Source organism: Callorhinchus milii, unplaced genomic scaffold, assembly GCF_018977255.1.
Source record: "Callorhinchus milii isolate IMCB2004 unplaced genomic scaffold, IMCB_Cmil_1.0 Scaffold50, whole genome shotgun sequence".
Taxonomy (NCBI): Eukaryota; Metazoa; Chordata; class Chondrichthyes; order Chimaeriformes; family Callorhinchidae; genus Callorhinchus; species Callorhinchus milii.
Genome location: NW_024704791.1, coordinates 303,837 through 316,473, shown reverse-complemented (window position 1 = coordinate 316,473; position 12,637 = coordinate 303,837). Strand labels below are relative to the sequence as shown.

Here is a 12,637-nt window from a genome sequence, read left to right as displayed (position 1 = left end):
TCTGTTGCTTGTGACTCCTGTATGACATTTAGCATTCACAATCACATAACAACATACTACATTTACCAGACTGTAAATCTAACATCATGTGCAGAGGTGTTAACAAGTTTGATGAGCATTACAGCCTTTTATGAGCATGAATTGAAAGCTGCTGCCTTAATTAATGATAAATGATACGATTACGTTATCCTCTATACCCACCATCGTGATGCCATTAACAAAGTCAACAAGTGTTCAGATGTCTATATACAGGTGCTCCTTTTAAAACTCTAATGATGTATTCTTCCAAAATAGTAAGTGTGTTAGCTCATTAATCCATCTCAGAAGGGAGGATGAGTCCTCAAAATTGCAGGTTCTTTTCTTGTGAAAGAAAGGGGTTTAATTAATGACGACTTATTTCTTGTTCGTGGGTTTTTCAAATCAGAACACATCAACAAGGACATTTAATGGACATAAGATACGATAAAGAAAACAAGTGTAATGAACTAAAACAACTTGAGTTACTCTGACCTTAAAGTTTCAAACAAGATTAATGTCGTTGAATCTGTGGATGACTGAGGATTTTGAGCAGGAAGGATAGTCTTGATATAATTGGATAGGGAGGTGAGCTGTTGGCATAACACATAAGGCAACTATTATTCATTTCAATTAGATTTGGAAGAAAAGGGAATATTTTGATAGTTAGAAATGCACTGCGGCCTGTCAATGACAAGGAAGAAGTTGGGAGTTTAAAGCTTGAATAAGGGTAAATAGATACTGTATGATTACACGTGTATCTATGGGGAACTGAATTTGCTATGTACCTGCCGTCACACAATACCTGTCCACACCCTCATCTAAACTTCAGCATTACCTTTTTCTACGCCTCCTAATTTGATAACATCTGCAAACTTTTATATCCTTCCTCCATTGCCCAATGCCAAAACATTGATGTATGCAGAGAACAAGAGAGGTCACAGCATAGTCTCTGGGCCATATCACTCTTGACAATTTGAGAAATCCGGCTTTCTGTCCCTCGGCCAATACTCTGTCTGTCTCATAACTTTGCCTTTAATAATATGGGGCTTAATCAGGATTTTTTTCCGCGTGTGATGCATCAATAGGATTTAGAAACTCTTTGTAGTTCTGACATTATTTCACAAGATGGGTGTGATTTATTATTTTGACATTGTGGATATTCTATAACGCTGAGTTCAACAACACTTTGAAACTCCAAGCCAGGTTGAAGTCAGTTTGTCGTAAATTACCACACAATGTTTTAGGAAAGCAGACCTTTATACAGTATGACTAAAGTTACAAAACAGCTGAACTCTGCATACGCAAGAGCATTGTGGACAGACTTTCACCCATTAAATCAGCACTAATGAAGTCTAATGATTTCAGAAATTCAATAAATCACGATGTTGTTTCAGCAATTTCATAAATTACTCAACTGAATAGTTAGGATGGCATCATCATCATAAGATGCTGTAATAGTCTGTGTGCTCGCTTGGCTTCCCTCCTGTTTGAACTAGTTTTATTATGCGATGATACAACTAGTTTTCAGGTTTCTTGAACCTTTATTGTTTTATCTTTTGATTATTGTTTTTTTTCATGTTTCGGATAACTTCGCAAATTGTAATAGGAGATGTATTTGGTATCTACCATTGCAATGTTTATAAGTCGTTCTTTAAATCACAGGGGGCCATATTCACCAGCTATTTCTAGTTTACAGTAGAACTGCCATTTGGTACCTAATGTGACACTTACTAACAACTCCAGATTATCTTGCTTAGACAGTGCAATAATCACTTCGCTGATGGTATTCATGAGCCGACCTTTAACGAACAAAATCCTTTGATCCATTACATGCAATTGTCATTGCCCTTGCATTGTGTGACAGTGAAACACAGGTGGTGCAAAGTCACACAGTGCACTCTCTGTGCCCTGCTAACTCATGTGGTGATGGCAAATTCCCTTCTCTGGTCCAAAGGCTATGAATAACTTTTGGACTGGTATCACAATCATAATAAATGAATGACTTATTTATTACCCACAAATTATCGTGGTATTTCTTCAAACTGTCAATAATAATAATAATAATCCTTATCACATCATTGGCATCACAGAATATACTGTATATATACAGAATTGACTGTAAATTTTGTGGGCGCAACTCAACTCCTGTTTTGCATCAAGTTTTGCGTAAAGTTTTTAACCATTTCTAAAAGTTTGTTTTTGTCCACCAATTTTCACCCTTTGCTCTCCCCTCTTGAACATGTCTATGATTTTGGCATGTTCAAGAGGGGAGAGCAAAGTATTATTAAAAAAGAACTCATAGTTTAAACTACCTGAGTTGTGTAGGTGAATATCCTCCAGAGTGCCTGCTCCTGATCACCATCTGGCTGTGATCAAGGCACAGTTCTTTAGCCAGCAGTTATCCTCTGGTACCTCACCCATTATTCATGTGTGAGAGCAATGTCGGCAGCCTGTGACTTACTCTCATGCCCTCACCTGCCGTCCATACGTCTTGCAGCGGAGATTGTTGGATAGTTTTCAGGGCTGGGAACCCTGGCTGAATTCCATGTCTCCAACCTGGGGACTGAGGCCAATTTTGGTCAACTCCTGGCCAGGTTGAATAGCCATCATATTTATTTTTAGTAATACATCAGAAATCTATAGTTATGTTTTTAAAAGCAGGATAAGTAGATTTTCTTGGCAATGAAATTATACCTTGGCAAGCTCAATTGAAATTACTTAATTCTTACAAACATTCAAATACATGTAAATGATATTGACTGGCTGAATGGATGGATGAGTGACAGTTGTGTGATACAAGCCAAAGACTTTTCAACAGGAAAGCAAATGGCATTTATATAACAATGAGACTTTTCTTCAATATCAAGAAAAAGGCCACCAAAGAATAGTCCTGCGCCTTGGCAGCCGCCTGAAATTACCGTGACGCAGAAATCCATCTGATCCAACCGTCCAAGTCTTGCATGGTTGAAAGCTCCTTGGCATCATTCCTTGAACTTTATAGGTGCCCATTAGTGGTGTAGAAATTATTCCAGTTTATTCAGTAAACCTGGCAAACCAACTTAAGATCTGTCTCTGCTGCTGGAGTCATGGCCTTGTGATACGTTTGCTCAGTTTCTAAGCTATATAACCAGAGGAACTTGAAAAGGCAAGAGAACCATGCGGGTGGCATGACACAAGTTATAACTGGAAGTAATGTGGATGTTGCTCCTTTTAAGTGAAACATTGTGAAATTTGCTGTCTTTACACTGACCAATTTCTTCACATTTAAACATGTGGCATTTTATACCTTTGGTCTACATACCTATGGTATGTTTATTAACTTCTGCCTAAATATTCTTTATTCACTTCTGGAAAGACTCAGCAGGCTTATTATATCCTAAGGTTTTGTTCAGAATAATATTACAAACTATTAACGGAATAAGTAATTTAGCGGCGAGACACCTAATTATTTTACAATGTGACATATTTATTAGTCTTGTGAGAAGGTATTCGTTTTAAAAAAAAAACTTTCTTAAACCAGTTTCCTTCAATCAGCCTGGAGGATGAAATCATTCCTATGTATGTTCCAGAAGAGTGATAACAGCACCATATTAACCTTTGAAACAGACCCCAGTGGGTCTTAGGTGTTTTTACAATATAGGTGAATGAAGAACTGTTGCCCCAAGTGGATCTCCATATTTCTCTATATTCGGTGGAACTGTTGTGAACCGGAACATTTCATGCATTCATACTCTTGGTATCCTGTGATGGACACCCACGAGATGTGACTCACACATTACAACATGTGCATTTATTCAGGAGGGACTTTAGCTCTGAGCCATTTTGTATGATTCAATCTAAGGAGAACCAACTGTTGTGTTAAAACAAATTAAGCAATAGGTTACAGCACGTTTTCTCCACAGGTTTGGACTTGCATCTGTTTAAAAGCAGCTTGGAATCTCTCTTATACACTCTTCCTAACATTTCACATACTACAAATTGCTTGCTTATAATTACTTTATTAGTTCACTGTGTAACCAGCACGGTTGTGCTTATATGTAGCCAAGCACTGAAGTATGGAATACTTTTCTCAGATTTGCATTGGTTTGAGCATTAAAGCGCATGGTTTGAGTGATTTAAAAATTCAAGGTCATTGTGAACATTTTTTACTAAAGAGTAAGCTACTTGTATATACATATAATCCTGTTTTAGTTGCTTAGTTTAAAAAAAGCGAGTGGAAAAACATTTTTCAGATCATTGAGCACCAAAATGACAGCCAAGGAAATGACGTAATCTTGAGGATTAGGTAAGGAATTTGTTTTTTAAATGCTTGAAGTTAGTACACACAATGTTGTGCCTTTGAGATCAACTGTGCAACTCGTTCTATTTCATGAAGCTCGCATTTCAAATGTTGCTGACTTATTTGAGATAAAATAACAACTTGCATTTATATAGCGCCGTTCACACAGGGCAGAGTCGTGGAGCGCTTAACAGTGGCGGAGACAGAGAGAGGGAGGAGATGACTGTAAGCACGGTCTAGAGGAAGGTTCTTCTGTTGTGATGCAAAGAAGGGGAAGGAGGGGGCAAGGTGGAGAGATTGGGGGGTGATGTTACATAACACAAAGAAAACCCTCTTTGTGTTTCCAATTACAATTGAGATGAACATGAGTCTTTTCTTGTTCTGTTGATTTCTTGTGCACTGTTAAGAGGTTGATTGAACAATGTGAATGTTTCCACATGGACCTTCTTTCTAGCATTAAGAAATTTGAATAAATTTGAATAAAAACCGTAAATTTACCAATGTTTTGACAATCTGTGATGACAGTGTACACTGTCACTAACCATCATGCTTATTTGCACATTACTTGACATCTCCTCGGGAGACCCAAAAGCTCATTTTGCCTCAAGTGAAAGTCTCTTTCAATGATACCCAAACGCTTGTTTGATGCAGAGGGGAAATGCCCCCTCGAGTGGTGAACGTGAGAACGCCATGCGTTAAGACGAGTGAAACTCTTGTGTGAATGTCTTTAATCTAAACCATTGATTTCTTCCCCCACCATTTAAATGCTCTTTTACTGGAACATAAGACTAAAGACCAGCTTTTGATCGATAATCCACACAACAAAACTCAATTAAAGAAGGTCTACTTTGCGCTGTGTTTTGATGTGAATGTAAAATGACAGTATTCAAATTGCACACAAATGCAAAGTGATTTATTACGATTCACATGTACACAACCAGACTTGTGAAAAAGACAAAGAATGGTAAAGTAGTAAGAAAGGATATTCGAACATGTTTGTGGTTGTCAGATTCCCCATTGGTGCCCATTGCTGCTAAATAGCCTAAAAAATCCCATGTGTTCTTGTTTCTTTCATATCAAGCAAAAGGATATTACCAATTTAGAATAATGTAACATTTTATTTATTGATGTTTTACATCATTGCTAAGCACCAGAGTACAAATCTTGCCCACGTAATCCAGATCTGTATCCAATAAAATATTGAAGGTAACTAAAATAGTATTTTGGGAAGAGGCATTTTGAGTGCTTGTGTTGATGTTAAATCGAGATTTGTGTGAGTGCAGTGCTGAATCCCCCAGAGAGAACTGTGATGCAATCGCCAAGATTAGACTGCAGGGAAGCTTCAGTGAAACATGATGGAGTTCGAACATCTTGAGTGAATATTAGTGGGTGAAATATATGAATCAAGTGTCTACCAAATAAATAACTAGCTACACTATGAGGAAGATTGCTGTTTTAGTGCTATCTTTTTTTTCACAGAGTTGAGTGGTTGGGAGACTGCTGAGCAAGAAAGCACATTTCATTACTTTATATTTATTCATACAGGCGGCTTCACCTCAGCCACACTGCCAGTCAGTCAGATGATCCATTGATATCAAGTCTGCAATTGTTCTTCACACCAGTCACTTATTCTAATGTACTTCACCCTCACTCACAAAGTTCACAAATTTCACCCCTTCCTGATAGAAGCTGGATCATTTAAAGAAAGAAAGCATAAGCATCTGAGTGCTAGAATTATTAAGAGGTAATGGGGAAAGAGCTACAAAGTAGGATTGATTAAAAAAAAATCCGGTATCAAATGCAAGGATTATTATTATTGTGGCAGGAATTCAAATTAATATTTTTGGGATACACAGGCTCTGAGATGCACATTAGGTAGGGAGAAACCTTAGGCAAGTTTCCTTGCTCCACACGCCTCTGTTTACCAGCAGTAAGTAGGAATCCGGGTGTTAGAGAATTGGTGGATCACTTTCTGGGAGTAATAATACCTCCAAAAAAAAATTCACTCAATCAACGACTGTTTGTGGCGCACTGCTGTGCACTCCTCGTCCTCCTTGACCTCTCTGCTGCCTTCGACACCGTTGACCACTCTATCCTCATCCACTAGCTCTCTTCTCACCTCAACCTTCGCGGCTCTGTCCTTGATTGGTTCAGATCGTACCTCTCACATTGCCTCTATGTCATCTCCTCAAACGGCTTCTCCTCCAGTCCCCGCACCATCTTGGGAGGCGTTCCTCAGGGCTCTGTCCTTGGTCCCCTCCTCTTCAATATCTATATGCTCCCTCAATGGGCTCCGGCCTGCTTCACATCCCCTGCCTTGCCCACCCTACCATTGGTGGGCGGGCCTTCTGCCACTCTGCCTTCACTCTCTGGAACTCCATGCCGCAGTCCCTCCGCCTCACCCCTCCCTTGCCTCCTTCAAGATCCATCTCAAAGACCCTCCTCTTCGACCATGCCTTCGATCACCCTCCTTCACCCCCTGCCCTCTACCCGCTCCAATCCCGATCTCCAGCTCAGGTCCAGAACTCTGACTGTCCAGCCGTGGGACGTCCTCCCGATGTGAAAGGCGCGATACAAATGTGATTTTGTTGTTGTTGCCGTGTTTTACCCCCCAAAATACACAGTTAATCCACTCTACAATATATTCTGTGAGACATCTCAATGACTTGATAAGGTGCTGTATCAAATGCAAGGATTATTATTATTAATATTATTATTATTACACAGCGTTCCACAGGCTCTGTCATTTTCAGATATTTTTAGTTATTGAGGCATCATTCTGAATATTTCCAGTATGTCTTATAAAATTCTGGACAAGTCCTGGGACCGTATCACTATCTGAAGTTCCTGCAAGGATGGCAGAGGCTGTTATTGATGCTGGGCTTGTATGAATCTTAATAGATTACACCTGGATAGTACTGCTTTTTCTAACGTGTCAACATTAGTACAGCATGCTTCGTAATTGAATGAAAACATTGCAATATCCTTCCAAGTGCATTGAATCTTATCATCAGCAACCCATGTAGTTTTGCTGTAGAGTAATAGATTAAAAAAGCTTTTTGGTGCTAAACCCTTCATTGTGATTTAGGAGGAGATTTGTTTAAATAACCGTGCAGCACTTATGGAAATGCAAAACAAAACATTCTATCACTTTAAAAGACTCCTGTAAGTAATTCCTTTTACGTGAAAACAAAATATATGCATGTGCAGCGTTCAGGCCAGTGGCAGACATTCCTCAAGCAAAAGAAAATCCGCTGTTAATGGCTCCACCACCAACTTTCTGACACTGTTGCTGTGCAGAAATAGCCTGTTCAGCTACTTAAATACTCTTTTTGCTTCTAAGTGATATGCCCTCATTTGCCAGTTCCATTAAGACTTGGCTGCACCCATCTTCCATTCAATGTGCATGTTGAAAACCCAGTGCTGATGACGAGCCAAGAGAATCTACAATTCCACTTAATGCTCCTTATTTAATCACTGAGGAATTTCTGGGCTCTGGTTCTGTTCTCTGAACGTTCCGACATCACACACTTTATATTGTTGTTTTGCTCGACACTGATGACTTATTACAGTATCTTGAATATCCATCAAGATGAGGATTTTTCTACAATTAGCTAAATATCACTGTGAGTGGAAGGTGACAGGGCAATACTGTAAATAGCAGTACTCCTGAAGCTACTCCTAATAAAGCTCTGATTGTGGAAATTGAAGCCAACAATGATATAACTTGTTAGGATTTTGGTTGTTACCGCATTTGGCCAAATAAATCAGTCTTTCACCTCATCTGGAAACTAGAACAAAGCACCTCTGATTCACAAAGCTGTCTCTTTGCTGCTCAGAAGTGGAACGTGGGAAGAAGGTTGTTGGGTTTACACTGCTCAAGCAGAAGAAATAATAATATGGAAAATAGGTCAGATAGAACTGATATTTTCATCATGGATTCGCCAAAGGGGTCAGGAGGACTAGGACTGTGACCATATTCTTAGAAACTGCCGAGTTTCACTGTCATGAATGAACATTATCGGTGGAGCTGGAGAATACAAGTGTTTTTTACTCACTCACCCCCGAGTCAGGGCCTGACCAGTGATCTCACACTGATTTCATCTTGCCTTGACTTTGCAGAACAAAGAGAGATTCTTTGAAGGGTGAGCAGTAAAAGACAAAACAGAAAAGAAGAATGCAACTCTTTCAAAAACGCTTCCCCGAATCTCCGGGACCAAAGGAAAGCATAAGTTGTTTGTTGAAACCTATTCCATCATTGGCATTCACATGTTCGTGCCAAATAAAATTGGTCATTCACTTTGTGGCTGTTTGTGGGACAGTACTGGCCACAAATTGGCTGCCACGTTCACCTACAAACACGTTTGCTTACAATCATTGCACTGGACAATACATCCTTTGAAATGCTTTGAGATATTCTGGACACTATATCATATACAGGATTATTAGACTTTCCTTATCTACGTGGAGGAATGTTATTCTAAGTGTCAAGATTTCGCCCATTTACTTACTCACCCTAGAGTCAGGGCCTGACTCAGTGATTTCATCCTGCTCTGCTGGCCTAATTCAGAGCGTTTAGGCACAGATTGGCAGGAGTCAAGCCTTGGGGAACCCCAAAGTGTGCATTGAAGTAGCTGCATGGAGATTAACCAGCTAAAACTCCACAGATTGCCATTGAAAGCTTTGTCTGGAGAGCTTCTTGTATATAATCCTAATGCCCCACAATTTTACAATAACCTTTAAAATGTATCCTAATAAAAGACACTGTCATTGCGCTTTATACCTTATCCAGTAAGCACTTTCAGACTTCCTCCCACAATGTGAAAGGTGTTGTACCAAATGTAAGGATTATAATTATTGATTCCACCTCTGGCAGCTCTCTGGGGCAAAGCATTTCACATCCTCACAAGCCTTCACAAGAGTGAAGAAATGCTTTCTGACCTCAGTTCTAATTGTTTTGCAGATCTGAACTCATCTGATTTGGCAATGTAGCCCAGCATCCTGTTTCTTTGTTGGAGCTTAACAGCGGTGATTGATGAGTCACCTCGCACTCCTAGGTCTCTTTCGGCTAACTCCCTTGGCAAGTTCCAAACCACTCATTGGAGCACATGTGCCCTACCTCCTTGAAAACATGCACTAAGCATAGAATCAGAGAATTATACAGCACAGAATGAGGCCATTCGGTTCATTGTGTCTGTGCCGGATCTTTGAAAAGAGCTTCCAAATCAACCCCACTCCCCCACTCTCTCCCCATAGCCCTGCAAACTTATCCTCCCCAAATAATTATCTACTTCTCTTTTAAAAGTTGTTGTCGAGTGTAAACTAATAGTAGAAAAAGCAGGAAGTGATCTGGATTGTATCTCGGTTAATAGTTATATTTTTAGATTGTGTTTGCTGGGACACATCCTGTGTCACATAGATGTTGCTCAACAAAGAAGATGTAACACCAACTGATCTTGTTGTTAATACACACTACTACTGCACTGTGCTGTCATTGGCAACGCGCTGAGGATGGCCTATAGTTTTTAACCCTTTTCAGATCCTTTTTGACTCCTTGCTCCTTTGGGGATTTTAGCACGAGCAAGAAGAAACACTGTTAATGGCGAGCGGTCGGAGATCAGAGTGTGGCTGGGCTGGACAGGGGTGCAATCACCCCTTAACTGCAGACCAACTGACAGATGTGACAGACGTATGTGACAGATGTAGCGTGGTGGGTTCTGTCCTTCTGAACAACAATAAAAATAATAATCCTTGCATTTGATATATCGCCTTATCACATCATTGAGACGTCTCAAAGTGCTTCACAGGATATACTGCAAAGTGGAGTGACTGTATATTTTGTGGGTGATTTTTCCTATTTATTGCTCTATCCAGTGGATAGCGAAGGGTTACTTTGTGCCTTCCGGAGGCAATTTCTTCCGGATGGTCTCACTCAATACACGACTGTTTGTGGGACTCCGCTGTGGGCTGTTGGCTGCCGTGTCTCGCCCACAAAATACACAGTCACTACACTTTACAGTATATCCTGTAAGAATTATTACTATATATTATTATGCAAAGACAGCTTTTATTTGCAGTCCAGAGATCGTGTGTGGGTTGGGATGAGCAGATACAGGTTGGCCACCAGCCTGTGGCTGTGGCTGTGTGGGAGTCTCTGGACTCTATATGGTCTCAGGATCGTTTTGTCGTCAATATATATTGCGCCACGTTACCTTTAAGGGAATGGCTCTGACGCCTGTCAGAATTGAGTGACAGGCGTAACGCCCAATAAGCAGCCGGGAATCGTATCTCCCCGCCCAACCCGCTTATTGACGTGACCACTCAGCCAATGGTGATCCGGTAAAGGCGGCAGCTCTCGCGTGATTGGTCATCCTGCTCCCCACACCCCCCCACCCCCCCCCCTCCCATGCCCCCGCCTCCACTGCACGATACTGGTGTCGTCACCGGACTGGTACCGGCACTGCCCAATAGCAAACGAGGGGACTATTCACGCTCGGGCCGCGCCCCACACGCCCGCCCGCCCGCCCGCGCGAGGAGATGGACGCGCCGAGGCGTCCAATCGGAGCCGCCGCTGCGGGAGGAGCGCGGACTCGATTGGCGGAGGGATTTCACCGCCCGGGATTCCTCCAATGGGAGGGCGCGATACGGGCGGCAGCGGCGGGCGCTCCGACTGGGACCGGGAGAGCGGCGACGGGGCGAGGGCGAGAGTGCGGCTCGAGCGCAGCGGGTGGGACCGGAGCGGGAGCGGCGAACGTGTGAGGAGAAGCGGGGGAGCAGGTGGGTCACGTCTCAGTCCCCCCCACTCCCCCCTCTCTCTCTCCCCTCAGAGAGTCCCCGCCGACGGCTTCCTTCACCCCCGCGAGGGAGAGAGGGCGAGAGAGGGAGAGCGCGCGCGCGCGGCGCCGTCACTCACAGCCACAGTCACGGCGCGCGGCCTAAGGACCGCGCGTGAGGCGGAGAGGAAATCGCGGCGCCGACACCTCGCGCTCTCGCACTCGCACTCGCTCGTCGACGCCAACCGAATCAGGGCCCGACCGCGGCCTCGTTCGCGTACGTACCATGTGGGAGGGAGGGGTGTGGGGGGGGGACGGGAGCCTCGCCTCGGAGATGTGGCTGCGGTGGGTGGGGGCGGGGGCGGGGGTTGGGCGGATCGGCGGCGCCCGCCCGGGGGGGGAGGGTTACTTTCTGGTACTTTCTACGAGGGGTTTGAACCCGCCCGCGCCCCCCCCCCCGACACGCCCCCACACACTGACATCCCCCCCACACACTGACATCCCCCCCACACACTGACATCCCCCCCCACACACACTGACATCCCCCCCCACACACTGACATCCCCCACACACACTGACATCCCCCCACACCTGACAACCCCCACACACTGACATTCCCCACACACTGACATCCCCCCCACACACACTGACATGCCCCCCCCACCGACACTCCCCCACACACTGACATCCCCCCCCACACACTGACATCCCACCCCCACACACACTGACATCCCTCCCCCACACACTGACACCCCCCCCACACACTGACATCCCCCCCCCACACACTGACATCCCCCCCACACACTGACATCCCCCCACACACTGACACCCCCCCACACACTGACATCCCACCCCCACACACTGACATCCCCCACACACTGACATCCCCCCCACACACTGACATCCCCCCACACACTGACATCCCCCCACACACTGACATCCCCCCACACACTGACATCCCCCCCCACACACTGACATCCCCCCCCACACACTGACATCCCCCCCCCACACACTGACATCCCCCCCGACCCCACCACACTGACACCCCCCCACACACTGACATCCCCCCCCACACTGACATCCCCCCCACACACTGACATCCCCCCCCCCACACACTGACATCCCCCCACACACTGACATCCCCCCCCCGACACCCCCACACACTGACATCCCCCCCCCCACACACACTGACATCCCCCCCCGACACCCCCACACACTGACATCCCCCCCCCACACACTGACATCCCCCCCCACACCCCCACACACACTGACATCCCCCCCACACACTGACATCCCCCCACACACACTGACATCCCCCCCACACTGACATCCCCCCCCACACTGACATCCCCCCCCACACACTGACATCCCCCCCCACACACTGACATCCCCCCCACACACACTGACATCCCCCCCCACACACACTGACATCCCCCCCACACACTGACATCCCCCCCCACCACTGACATCCCCCCACCACTGACACCCCCACACACTGACATCCCCCCCACACTGACATCCCCCCACACTGACATCCCCCCCCCACACTGACACCCCCCACACACTG

At 44.6% G+C, this 12,637-nt stretch overlaps 1 protein-coding gene across 2 annotated transcripts in view; it reads left to right on the top strand.

Moving 5' to 3' along the window:
* Nucleotides 1-10,971: 10,971 nt before the first annotated feature.
* The window catches only part of LOC103175059 (fatty acyl CoA reductase 1), a 30,615-nt gene continuing 28,949 nt past the window's right edge, over nucleotides 10,972-12,637 (top strand). For both annotated transcript variants that reach the window (XM_007887807.2, XM_042345458.1), the window contains exon 1: nucleotides 10,972-11,074. The gene's annotated coding sequence lies outside the window, so the exon portion shown is untranslated. The remainder of the gene's footprint in view (nucleotides 11,075-12,637) is intronic.